This window comes from Zalophus californianus, chromosome 1 (assembly GCF_009762305.2).
Source record: "Zalophus californianus isolate mZalCal1 chromosome 1, mZalCal1.pri.v2, whole genome shotgun sequence".
Lineage (NCBI taxonomy): Eukaryota > Metazoa > Chordata > Mammalia > Carnivora > Otariidae > Zalophus > Zalophus californianus.
The window spans coordinates 117142510-117163983 of record NC_045595.1 but is presented as its reverse complement, the minus strand read 5'-3'; the positions used below and the strand labels follow the sequence as shown (position 1 = coordinate 117163983).

The following is a 21474-nucleotide window of genomic DNA, read 5'->3' as shown; positions in this document are numbered from 1 at the left end:
AATAAACCAGTACATTTCTACAGTTTAAGTAACACTTAATACATACCAGGCATTATGTTCAATGAAATAAAGTATTATATGGGCTTATTTTATCTATAAATGTATTTATTTATATATGGGGAACATTCCCATATCCTCTCTGAAAGATAAGGACAAAATGTCACCTTGGGTCAGCACAGCTACTAGGTTTATAGTCACTTGAGTGGCTCCTCTCGGTTGTGCAAGTGAGCAAATATTAGTTTACGAGAACTAAAGCCAGGTAGAAAAGGAGAGAATTTGGGTACCAGTTATACTTATTTTGGAGGTATATGAATGTTGAATGTTTTCATCTCTGTGTTCTTAATAATGCTGTTATTTTTATGGTGACACAGTTGTGCCCGAGTAGAAGTATGGGAAGGACTGATATTGGCAGTGTGCAGGGTAGGTGTAGCATGGAGGCTGAGCTAGGACATGAGAGGGACAGCCATCAACTCAACAGTGGAAATCTTCCGTGAGGCAGTGGATAGCGTTGTCATCACGGCACCAAGTGGCAGAGGCCAAGGTTTAATAATGTGAATGAATTACACTTGGCATGTGTCTCTGTATGTCTGGTATTTGGAAGCAGGTCTGATATCTTTTGGGCTGAATAAGCCCCAGATATTCTTGGTCAGTGTGGTCAAATGTGAAAAAGGAAGAACTTTGAGGGAAAGGAGCCAGATTTGAAGCTAATATAGACAATTCCAGAAACTGACTATAAGAATTAAGGATGCATAATTGTAGTTATGTTATAAGCTACTAAACCAGATGAGAAATGGAATGCATACAAATGGATACCTGCATGTAATTTAAAAAGAGATACAGTGGAGAAATAGTAATTTTACATAATTTATCAAATACATGCAATAAGTAAATGGTCAATAGGCTCTGTAATCCAGTCACTCTTCTTACAAGCCTGTCATACCAATGCAAACCTCCTGCTTAACAAACTAAATGGTCCTTATCTATGAAACGCCTTGAGCAGTGTGTATATGAAAAATATCACATAGGGGCGCCTGGGTGGCTCAGTCGTTAAGCATCTGCCTTCGGCTCAGGTCATGATCCCAGGGTCCTGGGATCGAGTCCCACATCGGGCTCTCTGCTCCACGGGAAGCCTGCTTCTCCCTCTCCCACTCCCCCTGTTTGTGTTCCCTCTCTCGCTGTCTCTCTCTCTCTCTCAAAATAAATAAATAAAATCTTTAAAAAAAAGAAAAATATCATAGAAACAGTGTAACCATCCAATTATAAAACTGAGATGTTTCATGAGTTAAATGGTTCTTCCTGTGTAAGTGAGGTGACTATATACCTCACTTAGAAACCTCACACATTACCTGAGCCAGAGCATGTTCAAAGCAGGAATTAAGAATCTGGGGAGAGGTGATCTCAAACTTTCCACTTTGGTGGTCTCAAACTTTCCTCCTGCCTTGCAAATATTTGTATCTTTTCAATTAATAAAATTAAATGGTAGGTATATAGATAGATAACATAACACATAAGTACATTATATACACCAGTTTTATAGCTCTTAAGGATAAGAAGTGACCCTTTTCCTAAACTCAAAGTTAAAAAAAAATAACACTAATTATCACCATTTACAGAGTCTCAGATATGTGTTCAACATTTTGCATACATTATTTAACCTTCAAAAAAAATTAAAATGACATTATTTTCATTTTAATTAAGAAAACAGGCAATTAAAATTTAGAAAGATAAAATAAAATTTTAAAGAAATTAGAAAAAAGCCATTCCCAAAGTCCCAAAACTAATTAAAAAGTCAAGCTAGTATTTGAGCCTATCAGGAGCTGATTCAAAATACTACCTCTACACTAGTGAGAGAGGCAGTCAAGTAAAAACTATAAAGGGAAACAACAAATCTTAGAGGGATGTGGAGGCACAGGCAAAAGAAGTTTGAGCCGAAGAATTGACACAAAGGAGATTATTTGGACTGGCTTTGAAGAGTAATAGGAGTTTACTAGGGTAAATAGGGGTAAAGAATGGCCTACCAGACTGACAGAACTTACAAAAATCTATATATTGATGCATGGGAAATGATTAATAATTATTGTGGGGAAAGGTTTTTATTTTTCTTTTTTCCCCCAAATACTCTTCAAATCAGACTGTGAGCTCCTTCTGCCTATAAGCAGGTCTAGAGCAGAGTCTGAGCCTGTTTTCAGAAATTGAGATATTTCTGTGAGTATGCTGGAGGCTCAGTCTATTGCTTTGGCCCTAGGAGGGAAAGGGGTGATGTAATAAACAATACTGGAATGCAAGTTTTTCTGTGCAGTCTATTGCAACCCTGACTCCAAAGCTTTTTTTTAAGTTTTGAAGTTCTTATGTTGTGAAATATCTTGACACTTAGTGTCTATTTTCTTTTTTCAGTCTTCTGTTTGCCTTTTGATGGCAGTTTGGACTCTGCTCAGGGCACTATTTGTGTGCATGCATATATCTCTGTGAATGTGTATGAGTGTGCCTGTGACTTTTACAGAAAAATATAAATCTTCTTTGGGGCAATCATGATCGCAATCAGGAAACTACAGATTCATTAAAGGCCTTAGTTAAAGAAAATGATTATAAAATATATGACCGAGGACCAGTTTCTGCTTAAAAACTTGAATCTTTAAAACACTTGCTCTGTTCCTCAAGTCTGCTGAATTTCTAGACAATGTTGCAGTTTGTAATGACCTGTCATGCTGATTAAATCTGATCACTTTTTTAAGACTCTTAAAACTAAATATATTTGTTCACCATGCCTAAAACCACAACCAGAAAAAAATACAACGGATAGTTTTCCTTAATTATTAAATATTCCAAAGGACACTATTTTTCATTGGGTTCTCTATATTTAGGTGAATTACACTTTGTAATCAGTGATTAGTAAAGATGCAGGGGAGATTCAGATAACTATGAAATCCATATTCTAGAATGAAGAGGATTTTCCCGAGGGTAGCCTGTCCAAACATGTGGGGCAAGTGCCACTATTGGTTTAGAGATGATTTTATGTATTAAAGAGACAGCTTTAAATTACATTGGATCACATTAATGAGAAAATGATTCTCTTTCCAGCTTAGTTTCAATCCTGATTGTATTATGAGGAATGTCCCACTTTGGCACAAAGATATATTTAACAACCCTGACTCTTGCTAATCTCTCTTTTTATAAAAGATAGGTAGGCCCTAGTCTCAGAACCTCCTGCAAGCATATATTTGGTGGGAAGTTAACAGTATTGTGGTGGTTCCATTGTATTTTAAAACCGCTTCTTACTGGCAGATGGTTCTTGTTTTCTATTTACTGTAGTGATAAAAGGTTTAAGTTCACTTAATATCTTTTCAATAAATTTATTTACTAAAAATTTAAGGGAAACCAGAAACTTGTAACTACTCTTTGATATTAAAATCTTGCACACACAGGGTAGGTCTCTTGAGGGGAAAAAAAAAGGTTTCAAAATTAAAATGATTTAGGAGGCTCTTTGCTAGGTCACTTCTGATAAACAGGTTAAAGAATGATCATGGTTCATGCAGGATGCTCAACAATAGTGGGTAAAGAAGGTGAAGAATCCCTATGTTCCTTATGAGTTAGCCCAACAATGAACACAGTGATGACCAGGAGGCAAAAAAAAAAAAAAAAAAAAAAAAAAAAAAAAAAAGATAACAATGTCATGTGGCTTTTTATTTAAATAGAAAACTAGCCAATCATTCTTCCTGGGTTTTCTTTGGAACTTGCCTTTTATTAAGCTGGTAAAAATTCTCCCTGAAGGGTTTTGGAATTGTACCCAATGATAAGATGTTGTAGCTGTTTCTATAAAGTGCCATTTGGCCCTGTCTTACTCTGACAACTGAACTGCCAGTCGAACAAGCAGTGCTATCTGTAGTATACCTTAATAAAATGCAAAGATAAGCAAACCCTTGCTTTGCCCCTCTCATCAGTGTCATCTTTGTAAATGAGAGTGAGGAAGTGTCCAAAGTCATTCCAAAGGACACTAAAGGTCTCTAGAGATAATATGCTTATGGGGGCACCTGGTTGGCTCAGTCGTTGGGCGTCTGCCTTCGGCTGGGGTCATGATCCCGGGGTCCTGGGATCAGGCCCCGCGTTGGACTCCCTGCTCGGTGGGGAGTCTGCTTCTCCCTCTCCCACTCCCCCTGCTTGTGTTCCCTCTATTGCTGTCTCTGTCTGTCAAATAAATAAAATTAAATATATATATATATATATATGCTTATAGGATTACCAAATTAAAAAAGTAAAAGGATTTATTTGAAAGGATTATAGGGAGGGAGCATAAAGAAAATAAAGTCAACAAAAACAAAGATATTTAAACTTAAAGTTTTGAAAAATATGGATATAGATTATGCTTTTTCCTGTAAAAATACACTAAAGAATTATACACATTTTCCTAGTGTTTGGCTGAGAGAGCAATTTGCAGAACAGCACTGATGACGGAGTGGAACACAGTGGAATCTGAAATGGATGTGAAATGAGAAAAAAAATGTTGAAGAATGACTTGTTTTTCAAGGGCAAATGAATGTATAATATTGAATTAGGGAGAGGGATTAATGAAAAGACGAAAATGAGAAAGTATTGGTTTATACATAGTCCTGGTTTGAGAATAATCTCAGAGGTCCATGCTCACTGCTTTGAGGAAATTGGGCACTTTTACCACTTTTAACCTCTTAAGGGAGTAATTATCTTACATAGCACTAAAAAAAATAAATAAATAAACCTGAAGAAAAATAAGAACATCAGGTAACAGATATATTCAATATTTGTAATAATTTATACACATATTTGTAATGATTTATACACATATTCTTTTTTTATTAGAGGGGTAAAATGTTAAAATCTATATGCTTCCAATGTGACAGATACTTGCATATATTATTTCAAATGGATAACAACTTTAAAACTGGTTTTATAATCTCTACAGATGAAAGAAATAGCACTCATAAGGACTACATAAATGTCTATAATCATATCTACTTCCTTCCCTACTAACAGGTCACAAACAGCTTTATTGTTATATAAGTTCAGACCTATGAGAAGACAAAATATTCACTCAGTGGTTTCAAGTATACTCAAAGGTGTGGCTGGATTTTTACTTGTGGCTATGAAAGAGTAACTGATACCAGACTTACTCTTCCAACAAAAACAATTATTAATAGGTGGCCACCATGTTCCTGGAGAGAGACTGAGGTGCCTGAGCTCCAGCCCAAGGCACCAGGGCAGTGAGAACGTCCACTTCATTAGTCTAGGCCACTTTCTGGGCCACGAGCAAGAAGAAGCTGTAGCCCACTTGAGCTGCCCTCACCCTTACACCTGCAGCAGTAAACAAGATAAAACAACTTCTTAAAGATAAGCCTGAGAGTGTAGGTCTGAAAGTTGGTGTCTCAACCAGGGCCTCTAATGACTTTTCTTATACTCTAGAGTACAGACTATAAGAAAGGGAGATTCTGATGAAGAAGTTGTTCAAGGTGGAGTCAGAAAAGAATGTTCATCAAAAAGAAAACACAGCTAACACTTTGAGGAATAGAAATGGACTGTGCTAAAGAAAAATTATCTAGTGAGTCTGTTTACAATAACCCAAACATCAAAGGAATGTATAGCTGTAGAAAAAGCTTTCATACTTTACCACTCTAGTTATAAGCTTCAGGAAAACTCGTGGAAGTCCTAAGCTTACTGAAGAAATTATGTCACGGTCACATACTTAAGGTTTATAATGTATGAGAAAAAGTGATGCATTTTAAAGATGATAAAAGCCCTACAATAATTTATAAAATTAGACACAATATATTAGGCAACAGTTTCAGGCATTGACCAACAGACAGTTCATGACTGTGCTCCTTGAAAGAAGGAAAACTCATGTGGAGAGTGCCATGATCCTCTTAGGTTTCTGCCTTGGGACACTTTTCTGCCAATGTTCATGAAATGAAGCCTAACAAGGCTGTAGTCTCGCTAAGCAATGAAAATAGATATTGGAGTCACAGTTGCTAATATAGCAGAAATTTGCAAAATAGGGTTTGAAAAGAAAGAATTATATGGGAGAAGTGGAGCCTGTGTGGGGATTCACCACAGGTACTTGACCAAGGTTTGGGCAACTCATACTCAGAGTTCAACTATAAGAGGTATTATAAAGATCACCTGCGACAGAGTTGAAAGATGAATGGGGATAGCAAAGATTATGCAGTGTGGTGAACACTGAATTTATGACCCAGCAAGATTAGAGAAACTTCAGTGAGTCTCTTGGCAAGACCAAATAAAGGACAAACTTTGGGAGTAAATATGACACCATAGAGCAATTGCCACAAGCTAACACTAATATATAAACCAAGTAGGCCAGCCTGCACTAATAGAATAAAATGAAGTTTGACAGAAACAGAAAGATGCACCAGTAATTTCTTATTGGTATACATAAAATGTTCACCAAGTTAGGCTATAAATTAAGTTGCCAATAACTTTGAAATTATTGATCTTGCTGAATATTCTGCAATTCTCTGACTAAAATTAAATTATATAGCAATCAGTAGAGAATCAATAGAGAAAGAGAGGATGGAAATTCTTAAACTATTTGGAAATTAAATAACACACAATCAACCCATTACTCAGGAAATCACAAGGGAAATTAGAAAATATTTCAAACTAAATTATAATAAAAATATGAATGCAAATCTTTGGAGTCCAATAACACAGCAATGTGAGAGAAATTTAGAGCTTTCTAATGTTTATGGTAGGAAAGAATACAAGTTGAAAATAAAGGGATTTCCGGGTGCCTGGGTGGCTCAGTTGGTTAGGCGACTGCCTTCGGCTCGGGTCATGATCCTGGAGTCCCGGGATCGAGTCCCACATCGGGCTCCCTGCTCAGTGGGGAGTCTGCTTCTCCCTCTGACCCTCTTCCCTCTCGTGCTCTCTAGCTCTCATCTCTCTTTCTCTGAAATAAATAAATAAAATCTTTAAAAAAAAAAGAAAATAAAGGGATTTCCTTCCTTCATAATAGAAAAAAAAAACAAAAATTAGGGCAAATTAGAAACAAAAAAAGTAAATAGGAGAAATAAGAAAGAGCTGAATTCAGTGATATAAAAACCTAACCTAAGTCAGTTCTTTGAAAACAGTAACAAAATAGCTAAAAAATTAGTGATTTAGCAAAAGTTAGCTCAAAATTTTTAAACAGACTGATCAAGAAAGAAAGAAAAAATCTTTTCACAATCACAAGAATGAATGGATATCACTGCAGATCCCAGACATATTAAAAGACAAAATTACGGACTATTTAAGCAACTTTATGCCAATATATTCAACTCAGATGACACAAAAAGAAATAAAAATCTAAGTTACATCTTATCTATATTTTACATAGGGACTTCACAAAAAATGTACATCAATGACCAAAGGGAAAAGGCAAATTATTATTATTATTTTTAAAGATTTTATTTATTTATTTGTCAGAGAGCAAGAAACAGAGAGAGAGCACAAATAGGAGGAGTGGCAAGCAGAGGGAGAACAGGCTGCCTGCTGAGCAAGGAGCCAGATGTGGGGATCGATCCCAGGACCAAATGACCTGAGCCAAAGGCAGATGCTTAACCGACTGAGCCACCCAGGTGTCCCAAGGGAAAATGCAAATTAAAATAATGAATCACTTAACTTTCTCTCGAATGAGATGGTCAATGTTAAATATTAGTGAGTATGTGGAAAACTGTAATGCATTTTGGGTGGTTGTGTAATCTGGCACATCCAGTTTGGGAAAGAGGTTAGTAGTGTCTTAGTAAGTTAACTACCAATGGTCCAGCAATTCAACTCCTAGTTATTTATTCAAGGTAATGGGAACACACGTTCATGAAATACTTATGTAAGACTGTTTATAACAACTCTAGTCATAGTAGCCCCAAACTAGAAACACTGAAATATCCATCAGTAGGAGATTAGGTAAACAAATTGTGTTGTAATTTTAAAATAATATACCCCTTAGCAATAATATAAGACCACTAATTTCACAAACAACATGGATGAATCCCTAAAACATTATGTTCAGTAAAGGAAGCCAGACACCAAATATTTCACTCAATGAAATGTAAGAAAAGGCAAGACTAATCTATGCTGATAGGAATCAAAATACTGGTTGTTTATTGGGAATGGGTATTGACTGGAACGGATAAAGGGAATTTACTGGGAAAATGGAAATGATCTGTTTTGACTGAAGTTAGGAATGAACATCTCTGTCAAATCTTCTCAAATTGTATACTTAATATTTCTGTATTTCACTCTGTAAAATTCACATCATTTAAAAATACATACATAGACCAATGATTAGGAAAAAAGATAGTCACAGAGACAACTCCAGCAGTTTTCAGTTATTCAATCCTCAAATGCTCAAAATGACCACCTAGGAGGTAAAATTTCTAGCCCATATTTTAGTCATTATTAGGAAAAATATACATATATCTATGTTTATATATATATGTATACTGTAAATGTATATGTTTTATATAAACATGTATGCACATATAATACTGAAGGTCATTCACAAAAAACATCAGTTTGTTAATATCCACATTACTTATAATTTAAGATCCCTTTGTGTAACTAAAAGTCAATCTTAAATTTACAAATATATACCTGATAATTTTTTTTTAAGATTTATTTATTTATTTTAGGGAGGGCAGGGGCAGAGGGAGATGGAGAAAGAAACCCAAGCAGACTGCGCTAAGTGGACAGCCCAAATGCAAGGCTCCATGTGAGGACCCTGAGATCATGATTTGAGCTGAAACCAGGAGTTGGTCACTTAAACAACTGTACCACCCATGCACCACTAGCTGAAAAAAGTTTTAAACTAACTGACGTTTTCTTTTAAATTTGTAGGTACTCTTATTTTTCCTTTATTTTAACCTTTCTAAAACTTGTATACAACTTGTTCCTGATGTACATGCAACAAATAAATTAAATGTTTAAACAAACATAAAAAGAAAAAATTATTTTTGTTTTGTTAATATTTGCATAGTAAATATACAGCATAGTTTTAAGTATTTTATTTTATTTTTTTAAAGATTTTATTTATTGGGCGCCTGGGTGGCTCAGTTGGTTAAGCGACTGCCTTCGGCTCAGGTCATGATCCTGGAGTCCCCGGATCGAGTCCCGCATCGGGCTTCCTGCTCAGCAGGGGGTCTGCTTCTCCCTCTGACCCTCTGACCCTCTTCCCTCTCGTGCTTTCTATCTCTCATTCTCTCTCTCTCAAATAAATAAATAAAATCTTTTTTTATTTATTTATTTGAGAGAGAGAGAGAGACACAGCGAGAAAGGGAACACAAGCAGGCGGAGTGGGAGAGGGAGAAGCAGGCTTCCCACTGAGCAGGAAGCCCGATTCAGGGCTTGATCCCAGGACCCTGGGATCATGACCTGAACTGAAGGCAGACGCTTAACGACTGAGCCACCCAGGCGCCCCTAGTTTTAAGTATTTTAGTCACATACTTTCCAACAGTGATATATAAAATGAGACATATATACACAAATATAAGCACATATACCATATATATGTAATATTATATACACATATATTTTGATACTTTTACTGTAGTTAAGACAAAAGTAACTAAGATTTAAATGACCTATCTTCTGGGCGCCTGGGTGGCTCAGATGGTTAAGCGTCTGCCTTCGGCTCAGGTCATGATCCCAGGGTCCTGGCATCAAGTCCCGCGTCGGGCTCCCTGCTCCTTGGGAGACTGCTTCTCCCTCTGCCTCTCTCTCTCTCTGTCTTTCATGAATAAATAAATAAATAAAATCTTTAAAAAAATAAATAAATAAAATAAATTACCTATCTTGTATATGTGTTTTTTATATATTAGAAAGAATATTTTAATAAAAAAATACATGAAGAAAACTTGAGATCACCTTAAAATTAATAAAGTATATTTACAGATAAAATTAATAAAGTTAGTTTCTGCCAAATACTATAAACATGAAAAAGTGCCATAGGAAGATTACACATTTAAATAATTGAGGCATAAAAATCACAGGAATAGGAATGATGGTAAAACTAGAGTAGAGAAGAAAAATGAATAATTTATATGATGTATATATACGTAAAGTTTACATGTATAATTTGTAATATACATACAACATAGATTTTATAATATATAAATAGACATATATAAACCATTTATGTAAGATTTAAATATATAACCAAAATGTTAGGACTACTTATATCTGGGTTACGGATATTTGAGTTATTTTTATTTTGTGTGATTTTTTAATGATGAACATGAATCATTCTCCTTAAAAGTGTTAGGGAACTCTAATTAAAAATGAAATCTTGGGGCTCCTGGGTGGCTCAGTTGGTTAAGCATCCAACTCTGGGTCTCGGCTTAGGTCATGATCTCAGGGTCGTGAGACTGACCCCTTTGTTGGGCTCCGAGCTCAGCGAAGAGTCTGCTTAAGACTCTCTCTCTCTCTTCTTCTCCCTCTGCCTCTCCCCCTACTTGCACCTTCTCTCTAAAATAAATAAATAAATAAAATCTTTAAACAAAAAATATTAAAAAAAAAACCCAAAACCAAATATGAAATATTAGGACTCCAATCTTGATGTGCTCCACTCCCATCCCCCAAAATCTTCTCTCAACCCAGAAAATCTCTTCAAAAAGGTCACAAAGAAAGCTATTGAGTAAGCAATAACCAGAATATAGCCTAGTGATCAAGCCAGAAACCCAAGAACGTTTCTCTGTATCTTTTCTTCCCTGTCTCTCTGCAGCCAATTCCTAAACTAATTCTGTGCGAGCTTAAACAGCTGTCTCCTCTTTTTTATCCCTACTGCCACCTCCTAAATTCAATAAATCATCATCTTTGCATTAGTAAAGCAGTCTCAAAAACTAAACTATCTCCCTATTCATCAGGGAGATGAGCTATTTAACATATATACATTTTCCTAAAATTATGCTTCTAAAATAAAAATTAATGTTTCTTTTTTTCTACCATAGCTAACATTTATTTCAGTGAAAAACACACAGAAATGGATTTCTAAGCCCCCTTTTTTTTTATTATGCTATGTTAATCACCATACATTACATCATTAGTTTTTGTTGTAGTGTTGTTCCATGATTCATTGTTTGCGTATAACACCCACTGCTCCATTCAATATGTGCCCTCTTTAATACCCATCACCAGGCTAACCCATCCCTCCACCCCCCTCCCCTCTAGAACCCTCAGTTTGTTTCTCAGAGTCCATAGTCTCTCATGGCTCATCTCCCCTTCTGATTTCCCCCCCTTCATTTTTCCCTTCCTACTATCTTCTTTTTTTTTTTAACATATAATGTATTATTTGTTTCAGAGGTATAGGTCTGTGATTCAACAGTCTTACACAATTCACAGTGCTCACCATAGTACATACCCTCCCCAATGTCTATTGCCCAGCCACCCCATCCCTCCCACCTCCTACCACTCCAGCAACCCTCAGTTTGTTTCCTGAGATTAAGAATTCCTCATATCAGTGAGATCATATGATACATGTCTTTCTCTGATTGACTTATTTTGCTTAGCATAATACCCTCTAGTTCCATCCACATCGTTGCAAATAACAAGATTTCAGGGGTTTTTTGATGGCTGCTTAATATTCCATTGTATATATATATATACCACATCTTCTTTATCCATTCATCTGTTGATAGACATCTTGGCTCTTTCCATAGTTTGGCTATTGTGGACATTGCTTCTATAAACATTGGGGTGCACATACCCTTTCGGATCCCTACATTTGTATCTTTGGGGTAAATACCCAGTAGTGCAATTGCTGGGTCATATGGTAGCTCTATTTTCAACTTTTTGAGGAACCTCCATACTGTTTTCCAGAGTGGCTGCACCAGCTTGCATTCCCAGCAACAGTGTAGGAGGGTTCCCCTTTCTCTGCATCCTCGCCAACATCTGTCATTCCCTGACTTTTCATTTTAGCCATTCTGACTGGTGTGAGGAAATAAAGACTTTAAATGACACACTGGACAAAATGGACTTCACAGACATATTGAGAACATTCCATCCCAAAGCAACAGAATACACATTCTTCTCTAGTGCCCATGGAACATTCTCCAGAATAGATCACATCCTAGGTCACAAATCAGGTCTCAACTGGTACCAAAAGATTGGGATCATTCCCTGCATATTTTCAGACCACAGTGCTTTGAAACTGGAACTCAATCACAAGAGGAAAGTCGGAAAGAAGTCAAATACATGGAGGCTAAAGAGCATCCTACTAAAGAGTGAATGGGTCAACCAGGAAATTAAAGAAGAATTAAAAAAATTCATGGAAACCAATGAAAATGAAAACACAAATGTTCCAAATCTTTGGGATGAAGCAAAGGTGGTACTAAGAGGAAAGTATAGGCAATACAAGCCTTTCTCAAGAAACAAGAAAGGTCTCAAATACACAACCTAACCCTATACCTAGAGGAGCTGGAGAAAGAACAGCAAATAAAGCCTAAACCCAGCAAGAGAAGAGAAATAATAAAGATCAGAGCAGAAATCAGTGAAATAGAAACAAAAGAACAGTAGAACAGATCAAAGAACCTAGGAGCTGGTTCTTTGAAAGAATTAACAAGATTGATAAACCCCTGACCAGACTTATCAAAAAGAAAAGAGAAATGACTCAAATAAATAAAACCATGAATGAAAGAGGAGAGATCACAACCAACACCAAAGAAATACAAACAATTAAAAGAACATATTATGAGCAACTATATGCCAACAAATTAGATAATCTGGAAAAAATGGATGCATTCCTAGAGTTGTATCAACTACCAAAACTGAAGCTGGAAGAATAGAAAACCTGAACAGACCTATAACCACTAAGGAAATTGACACAGTAATCAAAAATCTACCAACAAACAAAAGCCCAGGACCAGATGGCTTCCCAGGGAATTCTACCAAACATTTAAAGAAGAATTAATACCTATTCTTCTGAAACTGTTCCAAAAAATAGAAATGGAAGGAAAACTTCCAAACTCATTTTATGAGGCCAGCATTACCTTGATCCCAATATCAAACAAAGACTCCATCAAAAAGGTGAATTACAGACCAATATCCCTGATGAACATGGATGCAAAAATTCTCATCAAAATACTAGCCAATAGGATCCAACAGTACATTAAAAGGATTATTCACCACGACCAAGTGGGATTTATCCCTGGGCTGCAAGGTTGGATCAACCTCTGCAAATCAATAAATGTGATACAATACTTTAATAAAAGAAAGAACAAGAACCATATGATCCTCTCAATAGATGCAGAGAAAGCATTTGACAAAGTACAGCATCCTTTCTTGATCAAAACTCTTCAGAGTATAGGGATAGAGGGTACATACCTCAATATCATAAAAGCCATCTATGAAAAACCCACAGCGAATATCATTCTCAATGGGGAAAAACTGAGAGCTTTCCCCCTGAGGTCAGGAACATGGCAGGGATGTCCACTATCACCACCGCTATTCAACATAGTACTAAAAGTCCTAGCCACAGCAATCAGACGACAAAAAGAAATAAAAGGCATCCGAACTGGGAAAGAAGAAGTCAAACTCCCACTCTGCAGATGATATGATACTTTATGTGGAAAACCCAAAGGACTCCACCCCAAAACTGCCAGAACTCATACAGGAATTCAGTAAAGTGGCAGGATATAAAATCGATGCACAGAAATCAGTGGCATTCCTATACACCAACAATAAGACAGAAGAAAGAGAAATTAATTTATATTCATAAATGTTGTCATAAGCATGGAATACTTTGTATGGACATGGAACATCAGACAGGGGCATTGCTATCCCAGACCCGAGCAACAGGGCTTTGCCTCAGCTCTTCTCCACTACTTGGGGCCAGCTACCATAAGTGTCCCAGGAAGAGAGACTGAGATCCACGTGAGCCCTGGAGCTTTTGTTTTCAGCTTAGGATATGCTCCAACCCTCTGCCCTGGGTGGGGTTGCCTTGATGGATGCCCTGAAAATGTGTGGGACTTGCTGTATATGCTCCTCCCTGGTCATTGGCTCCCAAATCCCCAAGGGTGAGCTGGCAAGCAAAAGGGCTGTGGGATCCATGAGGCATTTCTTTTCTAGGATCACTTGAGAATGGGTTGCCAGGTGGCATTAATATGATAGTTCTGATGACTCTCCAAAGGGAGAAGGAGTTCTGGACACATAAGGAGCTCTGGGAGGTGTAGACACAGGAGTAGTTAACTTTTACCAGAATGCCTACACACATTTGCCTCTGGCCCGGGTTTTGCTCAGCCGAATTCCTGCAGGGAGCCACTCACAGCCGACAGCTTCCCCAGAGGTAGGCAGGTGTTCGTTATCTCCTGTATCTCTCCAAGCCACCTCCTTTTCCACCAGCTCCACCTGTAGGATGTCCAACTTATTGGCTCTGCGGCCTTTTGAGGTTCTTGCTCTGGAAGGTTAACAGGTTCTTCCAGTTCAGGTACTCTCCAGCCTTTAGTTGATATGGTGATACTTTACTCTCCTGGGTTGGTTTGAGGCTGTGTCTGAAAAGGAACAGATACTCTGTGCTTGAAGAGGCCATGCTGCCTCCTCCATTGACCGGTCGTTGCCTATCCTCATTCAGGTTGCTGTCAGAATTCATTTCCTTGCTGCCTGTTGGTCAAGGCTACTCTCAGCTCCTAGAGGCTACCCACACTTCTTGTCATTAACTCCATCTTCAAGGCCAGAAAAGAAGAATCTCTTTTGCATTGAGTTACCCATTATATTCTGATTACCTCTCAGAAATAGCCCAGCCTCTTTAAGGCCTTATCCAGTTAGCTCAGTTCCATTGAGAACACTCTATCTTAAAGTCAACTGGGTTGGGACCCCAACACTTTAATTATATATGCAAAATCCCTTCACAGCTGCATGTTAGTATTTGAGTAACTGGAAGAAGGTGTGTATATACTGAGGATGGGGAATCTTGGGGGTTATCTTAGGATCCTGCCTACCATACTTACTTTGTTTTACACTTCCCCCACTTTGTGCTTACTTATCTGCTTTTTTTTACATGTTTTGCTCTATAGTCTATGGAATTTTGCCTAGTATTTTTGAGTTTGTCTTTTTGCCTCCTTTCATCAATAGGAATGCTGTATTTCCTTCTTAACAAGAACAATGATGGCTGTAAAATGTTTACTCAATCTAGCTCCACTGAGGCTAATTTTTGCCTAAATTTTGTCATGTTTGGGGCGCCTGGGTGGCTCAGTTGGTTAAGCGACTGCCTTCGGCTCAGGTCATGATCCTGGAGTCCCGGGATCGAGTCCCACATCGGGCTTCCTGCTCAGCAGGGAGTCTGCTTCTCCCTCTGACCCTCTTCCCTCTCGTGCTTTCTATCTCTCGTTCTCTCTCTCTCTCAAATAAATAAATAAAATCTTTAAAAAAATAAATAAATAAATTTTGTCATGTTTGTGTACATAGGTTGTAAACAAGAGGTTTACATGTTTTTACCTTTTATTCTGTCTCTAAGAATATTTTAGAATAAAATATAAATAGTTTATTAGTTCTTTAAAATATAATTTTAGATGATAGTTCAAATATAAAATAGCCTTTTATCTAATAATATTTTTATGAAGCTGTACACTAATGTTGGTAATTAAACACTCTAAAAGATAGATAAGTGAATTTTACAATTTTAGGAATTGGGTTTTTTATTATTAAGCTGATATCATTATTAACTGAGAACATTTTGAATGCCTGATAAAGCATTATTTTTACTAAGCAATTAAGACTTGTATATCATTGTAGACATTCTCATCTCTGACTCTCTAATGCTACAGTTAACTGCTCTCAGTCTTAAAGTGCTGAGGTATTAGAGGAACATCACAAACCAAATAAATGGAAAGACATTTTAATAGCCCTTGTCCCTGGCAAGGCCTATCGTCTTGATGTAAGATTGGCCTTATTCTGCTGTGAGAGACATAGAAGATCTTTCTTTAGGTTCAATGGTGGTTCAGTGGCCTGCTGTGATTTCCTCCAAGTCAATAGCTGTCATCCAGTCTGTTGACTATCATTTGAGATAATAAATCTTGATCTTCACCATAGTCGAAGTCAATATCCACTTAAGAAAATCACAGTGTTTTCTTTTATCGTAAAACAGGAATTGCCTAGACCTGGCTTGACCTAATCAACTAATCTATTTCCTGTGGTAAAACCCATTCTAACATGTCTTGTTTGGGTGAAAAGTAGAATATAGACTATAGACAGTCACTAAAATGTCAAGACACTGTGATTTACCTTTCAAAATACTGTTTGCAGTTTAGATGTGGAGATTCTTGCAATGAAAGTTACAAACTAAGATTTACTGGCTTTACTATTGTCTATCCCTTGTGTGAAGAAAAGTATTTACTTGCTAGTATTTTAATTTACCTTTAAAAACAAACTGAGGGTTCTAGAGGGGAGGCGGGTGGGGGTATGGGTTAGCCTGGTGATGGGTATTAAAGAGGGCACGTATTGAATGGAGCACTGGGTGTTATATGCGAACAATGAATCATGGAACACTACATCAAAAACTAATGATGTAATGTATGGTGATTAACATAACATAATGAAATAAAAAAATAAAATAAATATTATTTCACTTAGATTTAATTTTGAATAATTGCTTCACCTTTTATTGACTATTTAGCCATGAGCATAATATTTAAAACCTATCTCTGAGAAACAATTTCTTCATCTGCAAATTAGTACTAATAATTATACTGTTACTGTGGAAGTTAAATATTTTATTTCTAAATCATTTTTTTAAATGTTGTTTTTTATTTATTTATTCATGAGAGTCAGAGAGAGAGAGAAAGAGAGAGGCAGAGGCAGAAGGAGAAGCAGGCTCCCTGCCTAGCAGGGAGCCCGATGCGGGGCTTGATCCCAGGACCCCGGGATCATGACCTGAGCCGAAGGTAGACGCTTAACCATCTGAGCCACCCAGGTGCCCCTATTTCTAAATCATTTTTGACATAGAACTCTATAAGAGGCATATCATAAAAATAGATATTTGTTTGTTTTAATCTGGTTTAAAGTCCTCATTGACTTACTGTGCACAAAGAGTTGAGACAGGTAGTATCCCTTACCTGACATTCCAGATAGACTAATAATGACAATCTGATATCAAAGTATTTTCTGGATATCCATCATCTCATTAATCACTAAATTCAAACTAGCCAAGGAGTGACTGATCATTTTTTTCTTTTGTTTAAATTATCTCATTTTAGACATCATATATTCTGACTGGAGTTATTTTTATTTCTCTAACTGTTTTAATATATTTAAACTTTTACTCTGCTCTAGGGCTTCCCTCCCCCCACCTTCCATTTCACACATTCAACCAGAGGAATATTTCAAAAACACAAAAATCTAGGTTTTCATAGAATAATGGTGGCTGCAGAAATCCATTATCTCTCCATGCACAAAAGACACACATATAAGCAAAGATGTTAAATTAAACTACTTATAGCTTATACTTATATTGTAGCAAAATAGTCCAGAGGCCATTCCAGGCATAGATTAGGCAGAAATTGCTTAAAAAATAGAAGGATTTGTTAAGCAAGATATTATGAATGTTGGGATCCATATTAAATTGTCTGTGGAACAAGAGTCCCACATTATATAGGTAAATATTTGGAATAGTTATAATATCTACAGATTCAGATATTGACAACTAAGGAATCAAAAGGAAGGGACTTAGTTTGAAATGTAGGAAAGGCACTACTTTTAGGGAATTGGGTTTACTTGAATATGGAAAGCATCCTTTGGAGGTTTGATGGTAAAAGAAAAGAAGGAAGAAAAAGGTGAAAATGAAGAATCTGGCAGAAACAAAACAAAAAATAGGATCACAAAAATCAGAAGATATACAAATTCAATTCTTCAAAATGGCACAGTTGATTAAAGAAACTGTACTTCACTTTGCCAGCAAAAGAGAGAACACTTAAATTAAGAACTATAATTAACAATCCTACTAATAATCCTATTACTGTTAGTTCAGAGAATACTGCCTCCACCATTTTTTAGTCACATCTTTACTACTTTGATGGACCAAGATGTTCCAGGCTAATCTTGTATTTTTCCTGCCCAAGTCCAGGAGTTAGCCACTTCTCCAAGGTTAAAAATTATCCCTAAAGAGCAACGAAGAGCAGAGAAAAACTGAAACAATATTACTGCAACCTAAATTACATATCTTTAAACAGCCATTTATATATAGGCAAAAATACCTCAAACTGGAAATTCAAAAACTCAGAAAAAATATGTACAAAAGGAAAAAAAAAAGCTTAATGTAGAATGAGTTAAATAAATTTGAAAAAATAATTAAAAAGAATAAAAATCATATCAGAAATTAACACTAAATTACAAGCTTCTTAAGAGATAATAGATCAGACTAAAATTATAAAAGAAAAATATCTAAAAAAATTAAAATGAGATTAAGAAGTGAAAGACGTCCTATAGAAAATCATAGATAATTCAGGCTAAAATATCTAAATATGTATAATTGGAGTATCTGATAAAAATATTTTTAAAAAGTGACTGCTTATCCCCAAATTGGCCCAGATGGTCAACTCTCAGACCTATACTAACTGAACTATTAGATGTTAAAGATAAAGATGAAATCCTTTGGTCTTGGGCTCCAGGTAAAGTAGATTGTCTAATGAGGAAAAGAATATCAGTTTATCCTCAGTTTTCTCTTCAGCAAGGCAAGTGTGCATAAATATTTTTATGAAACTCAATAAAAGGAAATAAAAGTAAAAATAAACTATTGGGACCTAATCAAGCTAAAAAGCTTCTGCACAGCAAAGAAAATAATCAATAAAACTAAAAGGTAGCCTACACAATAGGAGAAAATATTTGCAAATGACATATCTGATAAAGGGTTAGTATCTAAAATCTGTAAAGAACTTATCAAACTCGACACTGAAAAAACAAATAATCCAGTCAAGAAATGGGCAGAAGACATGAACAGACCTTTCCAAAGAAGACATCCAGATCCATATGGCCAATAGACACATGAAACAATGTTCAATACCAGTCATCATCAAGGAAATACAAATAAAAACCACAATGAGATACCACCTCACACCTGTCAGAATGGCTAAAATTAACATCACAGAAAACAACAGATGTTGGCAAGGATGCAGAGAAAGGGGAGCCCTCTCACACTGTTGGGAATGCAAGCTTGTGCAGCCATTCTGGAAAACAGTATGAAGGCTCCTCAAAAAGTTAAAAATAGAATGACATGGAAACAAAGTTTTAAAAATATTGTGTAAGTTTAGATGCTATAATATATTAGAATGTAAAATTCCACTAAAAATTAAGAAAATGAGAGAGAAAAAAAGGAAAAATAGAGAAGAGTTAGACTGATGTAGAAGTACTAAAGGAAATTCAGAATATATCATTTAAAACTGACAAAACATTTGAGGTTTAAGAAAAGTAAAAGAGGGCTACAACTTTATAACAGGTATTATAAATATAACTAGTAGATAATATAAAACCTTCCTAAATACCAAAACAAAATTTAAAATAATATTAACAAAAGACATATAGAAAGAGAAAGAGTAAATATAAACACAACAAATGAAGCATAAGCCATGTAAATATATAACAGAATAGGAACCAATCGTTCCAGTGTTATGAATACATATAAATGGATTTGATTCTCCTATTAAGTAAAAACAATTAGATTACATAGCAAAACCCAATTGTTTTCTGTATGAAAGATTTAAAAAAGGGATTCATGAAAGATTAAGAAAAATGGTAAGCAATGTAAACAATAAAAAAGCAGGAACCGCGATTCTGGTATTAGATTAGTTTGAATTCAGACTAAAAAGAAGCTAACTGTACAAAGATGGGAGCTTCATCATACTAATGGTTTTATTTGATAATAAATATATAACAATGAAGAAATCTATGTAGCAAATAAATTAACAATAACATCCATAAATCAGAAAAATTTTAAAAATGTAAGGAGAAATGGACAAAATTACAAACAATTGAAAATTTCAACTCATATCTCTCAGTACAAGTTATATTAAGTAGATGAAGAAAAGTAAATCTACAAAAGACCTAAACATAAATAATACATTTTATAGATAATGAAGTTTATAGCTTCTTTTAAAGCATATGTGGAATAGCTAAAATATTTCGTCATATAAGCCACATGTAAAATCTCAATTTATTTAGCAAAATAATATGGACAACCTCCTTTAATCATCACCATGCAATAAAACTAAAAATTAATTGCTATATTGAAAAAAATGATTTTCCATTGGAAAACTAATATATAATATATATTTATACATATGTATTTATTTATATATAAATTATTTATACATATGCCTTTTAAAATTCTTCTTGAATGATAGGGATATATACTGATAAATTGCAGAATTTCTAAAAATAAAGATAATGAAAATACTATATAGCAATATCTTTGGGACATAGTTAAGACAATGATCAGACAAAAATACATAGCTGTTTCTCAGATTGAATCATGGGCAAGAATTATTATTATTCACCCCTCCTGTGTTCATGCCCTTTGCCATGTAACTTTATGTTGCCTTCCCACTTTGGGAGAATCAATTTATTCTACCTCTGAAGTCTGGGCTTGACTTTATGATTTGTTTTTGATGTTAAGATCATGGCATATATAATGCAGTAAGTGGCTTGAAAAGCACTTGTAAATGTGGGCTTGCTCTCCCTTTTTCTCTTTTATCATTGTCATGGATCATTCTTAGTCTAGCTTGAGTGAGGAAGAGAAATATGTGGAAAAAGAGTCAACCAAATTGGACCAATTACCCTAAGGCTCCTTGAAGAAATGGCTGACTCCAGAGCTTGGAAAGATACAAGAAAAGCCTGGAACATCTTGTTTACCAGAAAGCAAAGAAACTCTAAATATGATGGAGACATGCATTATATTAAACTTGGCTTATACTGGCTTGTGAGAGCTGATTATACATATCTTCCCAATTTTATCTACAGGAGGCTTATAATGGCAGACTGTAAATCTATCTTTCCAAGCTCATGTTTAGTGATATCATGTTGGTAGATTAAAATCATCCATGGTAGGAGTATTTATGCCATTAAAATCAGCAAATACTTTAAATCGAGCCCCTTCTACCCTTTTTTTAGAGCCAATGTATAAGTGTAGCATTAAAGAGTTCTCAAATCAAAATGGCACAGGCCCCATTTCGATAAATCTCCTACTGAATAAACTGAAACATGTTGATCATCAAAACTAAGAAACAATAATAACATATTAAAACTAGTTTAGTAAAATATGAAGTCATGAGTCCATAAATAGATAGGTTAGTAAATAAATAAATAGGGGATAAAGGAAACCTCATCTTTCGAGTAGGATGTCAAAGAAAAGTACATTGAAAGTCATAGTAAATCACTACTTGGGATTCTTCATTAAAAAAATTGATTTAGCAGGGACCATCAATGGATGCTGTAACAAGTTGATGGAAGTTTGATGGAAAACAACATAATTTATGTAGT

The 21474-nt window shown here is 35.6% G+C and overlaps 1 pseudogene; it reads left to right on the top strand.

The window, feature by feature from the left end:
* Positions 1 to 450: 450 nt before the first annotated feature.
* LOC113915957 lies at positions 451 to 5643 on the top strand (annotated as a pseudogene).
* The last annotated feature ends 15831 nt before the right edge of the window (positions 5644 to 21474 follow it).